The following is a 9605-nucleotide window of genomic DNA, read 5'->3' on the forward strand; positions in this document are numbered from 1 at the left end:
TGAGTGAGTGAGTGAGTGAGTGAGTGAGTGAGTGTGTGTGTGTGTGTGTGAGCGCAGGGAGGCAGCGGGCCAGAACAGAGCTCCTGTGACAGCTCCTCTATTCAGCCCCCACATCAAAGGAATATCAGCGACCTAATTAAATAAGCAGAGAGAGAGACTGTGAGAAAGGATGGGACAGACAGGGTTTGGATAGATGGAGAGATAGGAAGGGGTTGGAAGACAACAGAAAAGTGGACAGTAAAAGAAAGGAGCAAGCAAATCAATGAGTGGATGACAGGGAGAACAACATGCAAGCGTAGCTACAGTGTGAAAGAGTGATAGATTAGAACAGAGGGAAGGAGGGAGGCTATTGGAAAAATTAGGGTAGGGTTGGAGGGAGGGAATTCAAACCTTGGCCTTGGGCTATATCAGATGTGCTGGCTCAGATTTGGGGAGAGGTGGAGAGAGGGGCAAGAATACTGTCACAAGCACTTCATCCCTTAGAATATATTCCCTATTATAGACTTATAACATAGCAGGGCATAGGCATACACATACCTACACTGCTGTACTAAGGAGATAAATTGGCTTTCACCCCCCTCCTCTCCCCTGTAACTATTCCCCAGCTCGTTGCTGTAAATGAGAACGTGTTCTCAGTCAACTTACCTGGTAAAATAACGGATAAATAAAAAAATAAAACAAGAGATATAGAGAGCGAGAGAGAGTGGGAGAGAGTCAGGGGAGAAAGAGAAAGACAGAGAGAGGGAGAGAGTGGGAGAGAGAAGTCTGGATAACCATTCACTCAAGCTATAGGCATGACAAGTAAAACCATTCTAGATGAGTGGACTCAGCATGCTGCTACAGTGAGTATCAATGACAGAATGAATCCTATCAGTCACACTCTCTTTAGGATCAACTCTTCATAGCCAGAGTCTCGACCATTGAGTGGTAGAGCTAAACTAATGACATTTCTAGACTTAACACCCTTTAAGCTTAGTTGAACAGATTCAGCCAAACTAGTGGTTAATATTAAGGTTCAGCAATATGTGTGTGTGTGTTCATGCCTGTATGTGTGTGTGTGTGCGTGCCTGGCTGCGTGTGCATGCACTTTATCCTTTTGCTGACCCCCTTAAATTCATTCCAGGACAGTCTGTAATGTGCCTTTAGCTGTGCTAGAGTTCAAGTGTACAGTACTAGGATCCATAGGGAACTGAGAGAGAACACAGTGAAAGTCTGCCAGGAAACAAATAGTAGAAAGTGATGGCAAAGCAAAGGGTTGGGGGGTTGAAACACCCACACACAAATCAACGCACGTAGACACACAAGCAAACACACACACTGACATTCCATCCTTCCCTCAGCCGTGTGTGTGTGTGTGTGTGTCTGTATCAGAGAGAGAGAGAGAGCGAGAGAAAGTTGGCAGCAGTCCCAATAAGCGCTCATATTCTCTCCCTCTGGCCAAACAGCAGAAAGAATGGAGATACACAGTTCCTATAGAACATCACCAAACAAGAACAGCATGGAGGTTTGTGTATTAGTACAGTACATGTGTGTGGCCCAGTGCATCTCAGAGAGAGTCCATGCTTCAGAGTATCTGTCCAGATGCTCGTGGCAGGGGGTAACCTCAGCTCTGCCAGTCAGACAGCCTGGCCCTGTGGCACAAACACACACACACACACACACACTGAAACACACATATGCCAGTGAAGGGCACACAAATGTTCAAAACACACATGCACTAGCATGCCAAAGTCATATACTGACTAGAGGGCATTTCAACTTCCAAAACAGCTACTGAAGGAGGAGCTACACTTCACGGCCAAGAGTATGTGGACACCTGCTTGTCGAACATCTCATTCCAAAATCATGGGAATTAATATGGAGTTGGTCCCCCCTTTGCTGCTATAACAGCCTAAACTTTTCGGGGAAGGCTTTTCCAATCAGCCACATAAGCATGAATGAGGTCGGGCACTGATGTTGGGCTATTAGGGCTGACAATTGGAGTTCAAATTCATCCCACAGGTTTTGGATGGAGTTGAAGTCAGGGCTCTGTGCAGGCCAGTCAAGTTCTTCCACACTGATCTCGATAAACCATTTCTGTATGGACCTCGCTTCGTGCATGGGGGCATTCTCATGTTGAAACAGGAAAGGGCCTTCACCAAACGCCACAAAGTTGGAAGCACAGAATCGTCTAGAATGTCATTGTATGCTGTAGCTTTAAGATTTCCCTTCACTGGACCAACCCAGACCATTATTCCTCCTCCGCCAAACTTTACAGTTGACACTATGCATTCGGGCAGATAGCGTTCTCTGGGCATCCCCAAACCCAGATTTGTCTGTCGGACTGCCTGATGGTGAAGCGTGATTCATCACTCCAGAGAACGTATTTCCACTACTCCAGAGTCCAATGGTGACGAGCTTTCCACCACTCCAGCCAACGCTTGGCATTGTGCATGGTGATCTTGAGCTTGTGTGCAGTTATTGTGCTGACCTTGCTTCCAGAGGCAGTTTGGAACTCGGTAGTGAGTGTTGCAACCGTGGACAGGCAATTTTAATGCGCTTCAGCACTCGACGGTCCCGTTATGTGAGCTTGTGTGGCCTACCACTTCGCGGCTGAGCCGTTGTTGCTCCTAGACGTTTCCACTTCACAATAACAGCACTTACAGTTGACCAGGGCAACTCTAGCAGAGCAGAAAATGTAGGAACTGACTTGTTGGAAAGATGGCATCCCATGACGGTGGCACATTGAATGTCACTGAGCTCTTCAGTACGGGCCATTCTACTGCCAGTGTTTGTCTAAGGAGATTGCATGACTGTGTGCTCGATTGTATACATCAATCAGCAATGGATATGCCTGAAATAGCCGAATCCACTAATTTGAAGGGGTGTCCACATAGTGTATCTTCCTCTTCTCTGTCACATTTTCCCCTGAATCATTCCACTGCTTATTTTAAATCCAATGTATATTTCAACCGCTATAACTCAGCGTCTCCATTCTCAAGGCTATGATGATAGTGCTGTAAGTGTTGCCTGAAGAACTCAATGCATCTCCTCAGTTGTGCTGCATAAAAACAATACTTCAAAGTGCAGTTGTTCTCATGTTCTGCATATATGGGGCGGCAGGGTAGCCTAGTGGTTAGAGCATTGGACTAGTAACCGGAAGGTTGCAAGTTCAAACCCCCAAGCAGACAAGGTACAAATCTGTTGTTCTGCCCCTGAACAGGCAGTTAACCCACTGTTCCCAGGCCGTCATTGAAAATAAGAATGTGTTCTTAACTGACTTGCCTGGTTAAATAAAGGTTAAATAAAAGAAATTAAAAAATATATATATACTGAAACTGTTACCCCAGGATGTATAAGAAAAACACATAGATCATGCACACACATGCGCACAGTGGCATTAGCTTATGTGGGGAAGTCATTTAAAGCCAATGTTGAGCCCTGTATATCACGTAAAACCTGTACCATCATCGCACATAATGAGATCAAAGATGCAACCTGTATATATCTTTTAACTAGGCAAGTCAGTTAAGAACAAATTCTTATTTACAATGAAGGCCTAGGAACAGTGGGTTAACTGCCTTGTTCAGGGGCAGAGCGACAGATTTTTTCGATCTTGTCAGCTCAGGGATTCGATCTAGGAATGTTTCGGTTACTGGCCCAGCACTCTAACCACTAGGCTACCTGCCGTATATATTCTTTAATCTGTGTGTATGAGATAGAGGAGAGAGAGAGAAAGAGTCCGGGAGAGAAATGTAGAAAGAGTATTGCATGTGAAAAATGTAGAAAGAGATAACCTAATATTGTGTAAGAATAATGTGTAAGAGAATTAGTGAGAGAAACAAAGAGAGAAAGAGGAGGTAAAGTCGATGGTCATTTGCAGTCCTCCTTGTTAACCACTGACTGTACTGTTTAATGATGCCTGCTCTGTCCTTGGCTATCATTGAGGGATTGCTGGGGCCAATGATGTATATAAACCCTGGATTGCTGATGCTATGCATTGGCCATTGAGAGGCTTTGAAGCCACCGGTCGGCCATATTGGCACTCCCTAGTAGGAACAGTCCTCCATAGGAATGAATGGAATTCTACAGTATTTCACTTAAATGTATCTTATTTCGACATTTTCCCCCTAATTTCATAATTTCCAATTGGTAGGTACAGTCTTGTCCCATCGTGCAACTCCTGAGCCATGCGTCCTCCGAAACACAACCCCGCCAAGCCACACTGTCCGCTTAACTCAGAAGCCAGCTGCACCAATGTGTTAGAGGAAACACCGTACACCTGGCGACAGTGTCAGCGTGCATGCACCCGGCATGCCACAGGAGTCGCTAGAGCAAGATGGGACAAGGACATCCTGGCAGACCAAACCCTCCCCTAAACCGGACGATTCTGGGCCAATTGTGTATCGCCTCATGGGTCTCCTGGTCACAGCCGGCTCTGACACCGCCCGGTATCGAACCAGGATATGTGGTAAAGCAGCTAGTGCTTTAGACCGCTGTGCCACTCGGGAGGCCAACACTTAAACGTTTTAAGGACAAAATTACATGTATTTAAGTAATTTTGTTATTGTAGTGGGGTCAGTAACATTAGTCATCTCTAAAAATGATACTTTAAAGAAAATGTCTTTATATATATATATTTTTATTTTAGAAGTTTGCATGAAGCTGTGTGTAATATAATAAACGTGGCATTTCTATAGCTTCCAAAATATTGTTTACAATGGTGAGGGCAGGGCACTGTGGAGGTGAGGGCGCTGTGGAGGCGCGTGCCAAAATGGAGGCACAGTGGCTTCAACACAGCGCCCCCAATCAGTCCTCTAGTGTATTTATAAATAATTGGCTGAGTTGGGCTGTCTACAGTACCACCATCCAGACTGGTGACTGCTGCTCTCAGCTGGACGTCTATGGACCACAACCAGTCACAACATCATCATGCCAAAGCCAGTGGAGGATAAGCAATCTACCTCCTCTTCAATCTCTCCAACTGAGAAATGTTATTCCATCCATCCATCCATCTGATTTTCAAGCTGGTCATCACTTCATCTCTCTCTCTCTCTCTCTCTCTCTCTCTCTCTCGCTCTCTCTCTCTCTCTGTCTGTATCTCACCCCTTTAACAATTTTCTCTCCATCCTCATTTTGATTTTCAACTTTCAAACTTTAAGCTGTCTAAAAAGTACAACCAAGCATAAGGGTGATGTACTGTACTGAACATATGAGAGAGCAGCAGCATTCACTATTGATACCATTGATATTTTCATACATGACTTGGCAAGAGTGGATCCAGAGCTGCAATTCAGCAATATGGATTATGAGGAAGAGTCCAGCACTTTGTTTTATTTTGAACGCTTAGCTTTGATACTGGTCAGTGCTGATCTAGGATCAGGTCCCTCCTGTTCATGTAACCTTACTCATTGTGATCTAAAAGGCTAAATGGATCCTAAATTAGCACTTCAGCACTTAATACATACAGCCTCTTGTATTCTGTACAGAAACAGAGTGACAGACTGATGGAAAAGTGTTTTCTCATACCATCACTTAGTGTATATTAATGGGTTTCTATGAGGGCCAGTGGCAAGACGCTGCTCCCGTTAATATATTAGTTACAGAGAGCTGCTGCTTATCTCTCTCTCTCCCTCTGCCTCTGCCTATCTCTCTCTCTCCCTCTGCCTCTGCCTATCTCTCTCTCTCCCTCTGCCTCTGCCTATCTCTCTCTCTCCCTCTGCCTCTGCTTATCTCTCTCTCTCCCTCTGCCTCTGCTTATCTCGCTCTCTCCCTCTGCCTCTGCCTATCTCTCAATCTCCCTCTGCCTCTACTTATCTCTCTCTCTCCCTCTGCCTCTGCCTATCTCTCAATCTCCCTCTGCCTCTGCCTATCTCTCAATCTCCCTCACAGAATGCACAGAACACAAATAGCTGGACCCCTTCAGTATCAATGATATGTACATACTGCAGGCTGTGGTACTAGTAGAGGATTTAAATGTTTAACAATGCTCCATACATCACACCAAGGGCATGTGGCCGGCGATTTATCAAAGGAGATTCATCTCGAAATCCCCATTCAGGAACTAAAGTAAAGGCGCTTATGGATCAATTAGTTAACACATAGGGTGCTGTTATCATATGACCAAGTACAATACAGTACAGTGATTGTATAGTCAGATAAAGAAGGGATATACTGTATGGGCCAGGAGTTATTCTTTTCAGCTGTTACCATAGGAGAAGCATTTGAAGAACCCTTTTTGGATGCAGGTAGAACCATTTTGGTCCCAGGTTTCGGTCCTTTTTGTTTCAGGTAGAACACTTTTGGGTTCCATGTAGAACCTTTTCCACAGAGGATTCTACATGGAACTCGAAAGGGTTCTACCTGGAACCAAAAAGGGTTATCCTATGGGGACAACCAAAGAACCTCTTGGAATCTAAGAGTGTATATGGTATTGGATATTGTTGGTTGACTCCATTGTCTTCTATTAGGCAGTCCAATTCCATTGGATTGTGTTATCTTTAGCCAAGCATTGAAAACCCACTACAGTTCTCCCTTTGGAATATAGAGTATCTTATTCAGAGGTTGAAATAACAACGTGACATCTATCATGACAGAGAGCACCGTGTAATTACCATGTCACAGGAATAGCACAGTCTTGGTTGTCACAAACATTGAATCTTCACTTTAAACGAAAGCTTGTCATTATGTTTTATCACATCACACTAGGATAGTGGAGGGTGTCTGTCATCTAGGAACTTGTGGTTTTAAAGTGTAATGAGTTACAGCTCAAAAGATGCAAGCCACCCTTTAAAGACCCACAGTGACAGTGGTGTGTGGTGTTGTTGGGACAGTGTATTGCACTCTGCTCATAAGTTGTAATACACTCAGGAGCACAACAGCATCAACCCACCAAAACCCCAGTGAGATCCTCTTACAGTATCCCTCCCAAATAGAGGAGTAAGGTATGGTGTGGTAACATCAGTTTTGGATTAACACCCACACATAAACATGGTTCAAACTAGTGCTCAGGTGCTGTAAAGAAATGTATTGCTGAATTGAATCCATCTCTCACAGTCAAAGACTAATTTATAGACAATATTAATGAGTGGGGGACAATATTTCAATATTATATGGCTGCCTTGAATGTAATACAATTACTCTCTTAAAAGAAGGGAAGGCTTAACGTAGCATGTAATAAAATAGCCATTAATTAAAGCAATGATAGGGAATGAAATGTCAACAGATACCAGCCCATTTTCTAGAGCTAGCCTAACACTACACACCCCTCATTAGATAAATCACTACACTACAAGCCATGTCCCTTCAGCTTCCATTAGGCTGCAAGCCAGCCAGCCATCATGGATCAATACCTTTGACTAGCAATTACCTCTCCATCCATCAGAGAGCGCTTTCAGGGTGAGTCCAAAATGGCACCCTATTCCTACACAATGCACTAGGGTTCAGTCCCAAATGGCTTCCGATTCTCTATAAAGTACACAACCTTTGGCCAGGGCCCATGGGGCTCTGGTCAAAATGACTATAGGGAATAGGATAAAGTAGTATACTATACAGGGAATAGGGTAAAGTTGTACACAATATAGGGAATATGGTCAAGTAGTTTGCTATACAGGGAATAGGATAAAGTAGTTTACTATATAGAGAATATGATAAAGTAGTTTACTATACAGGGAATATGATAAAGTAGTGTACTATACATGGAATAGGATAAAGTAGTGTACTATACAGGGAATATGATAAAGTAGTGTACTATACAGGGAATAGGATAAAGTAGTGTACTATACAGAGAATATGATAAAGTAGTTTACTATACAGGGAATATGATAAAGTAGTTTACTATACATGAAATATATAATATATATATATATATATATATATATATATATATATATATATATATATATATATATATATATATATATATATATATATATATATATATAAATTCCTGAGGATCTCCTCATGGACACACAGTACAGAGAGAGTAAAATTTCATAGAGAACAAAGCGATTTCTTCCACCACGATTTCTTCCACCTCACAGACCTTGAAGTTCAAATTTCATGTTCCGGAGAAAGTATAAAAGATCGGTGAAGAATCCAGCTACGAACTGGTCCGTTTGTTACAACTTGGGGAAGCTCATGGGAGACGGTGTGGCCACATTACCATAACGCTGTTTATATAATAGCCTCAGATATGAGGTTTACATCTAATTGTTGATTAAGATGAATGAGTGAACTAATTCAGAGGACCGCCCCAAGCACAAGCTCTTCAAAAAAATTGTCTTCTACAGGAACAAAATCATATGCTACAGGAACAACTTTATTTAGCCAAAACTAAATTTGATGATGTCCACGCCAAACTAGATAAATCTGAAGAGTTATCTACAAACAGGAGCGCTCAACTTGATAACATGCATGCAGTTTTGTTGAACGTTACTCAATGTAACACGATTCTACTCAAAATGCTGCAGACCAAAGATGATCAGTTAATGAACACAATGACAAAGTTGGATGACAAATCAGCAGAACTCATTGAAGTCGCTGACCAAATTAATGATGAGAGAACTCAGGTGATGAAGATGGAAATATTGATTTCTAAGCAAGCGGAGGAAATCTCATCACTGAATCTCTCGCTCCGTACTCAAGATCTCTATCTGCAAACCATGACAGGTAAGTTTGAGACCGAAAGGAGCAAGTGTGACACTCACGTGTCCAAAATCAGTACTCTAAGCACTCAAGTGGACTCTGCAATGCAGCCGAATACCACCTTTAGGTACCATCTGGAGGAAGTCCAGAATGGTCGCGCTCTACCGCGTGACTACCAATCCAAGCAACCGGAGCCCTGTACTCACAGGAGTAAGGACGATAGGTTTCAGACCTTGCCTCCCTCATGTGTCCCTCAGTCTTCTCCTCTTGGCCATTCGGCACTCAGTAATATTGCGCCTCTTAGCCAACAACAACAACAAGGCTTGGCTTCTCCTCTTGGCCTTTCGGCCCCAATCTCTCCACAGGATGAAGCCAACCCTCTATGCCCGCTTGCGCGGAATACCTTGACAAACTCATCAAGAATTTCCCCACCTTTGACCCCGTTCCAGGTCAGCCAAACGATACTGAGACGTTCCTAGCTGACATAGAGGACACGTTGGATGGCTACCCGAACGCTACGGGTTCTGACAAGGTTTACCTGTTGAAGCAAACGTCGAATAGACACGTGACAACAGCAACACGTGCTAAACGACTACGCTAAACTAGCCACAGCTTTGAAATTAGAATTCAGTGGTTCAGCGACTCACAAACACGATAGCTCACTAGCTAACACCGTCAAACAAACTCGGAACGAACACCCACAAGCTTACTATCATAGGCTTCGTTCAGCTTATTTTGGCCTACTCACTGAAACAGGCATGGAAGACCTGTTACCTTTTAAACAAATGTTCCTGTCAAACATGTATCCTACAACTCAGAGAGTTTGCAAGCACAGCTTTTGAAGCATCAAAAGTTCACAACGCTAAGAGCTGACCACGCGGTTTTGAAGTTTGACCAGGAACACTCACTCCAGTCAGAGGGTGCATTATCAGTTATTGGAGCGTTGAGAGATGACGCACAACAACAGTTTCTACCACGAA

The sequence above is a fragment of the Oncorhynchus masou genome, chromosome 5 (genome assembly GCF_036934945.1).
Source record: "Oncorhynchus masou masou isolate Uvic2021 chromosome 5, UVic_Omas_1.1, whole genome shotgun sequence".
Lineage (NCBI taxonomy): Eukaryota > Metazoa > Chordata > Actinopteri > Salmoniformes > Salmonidae > Oncorhynchus > Oncorhynchus masou.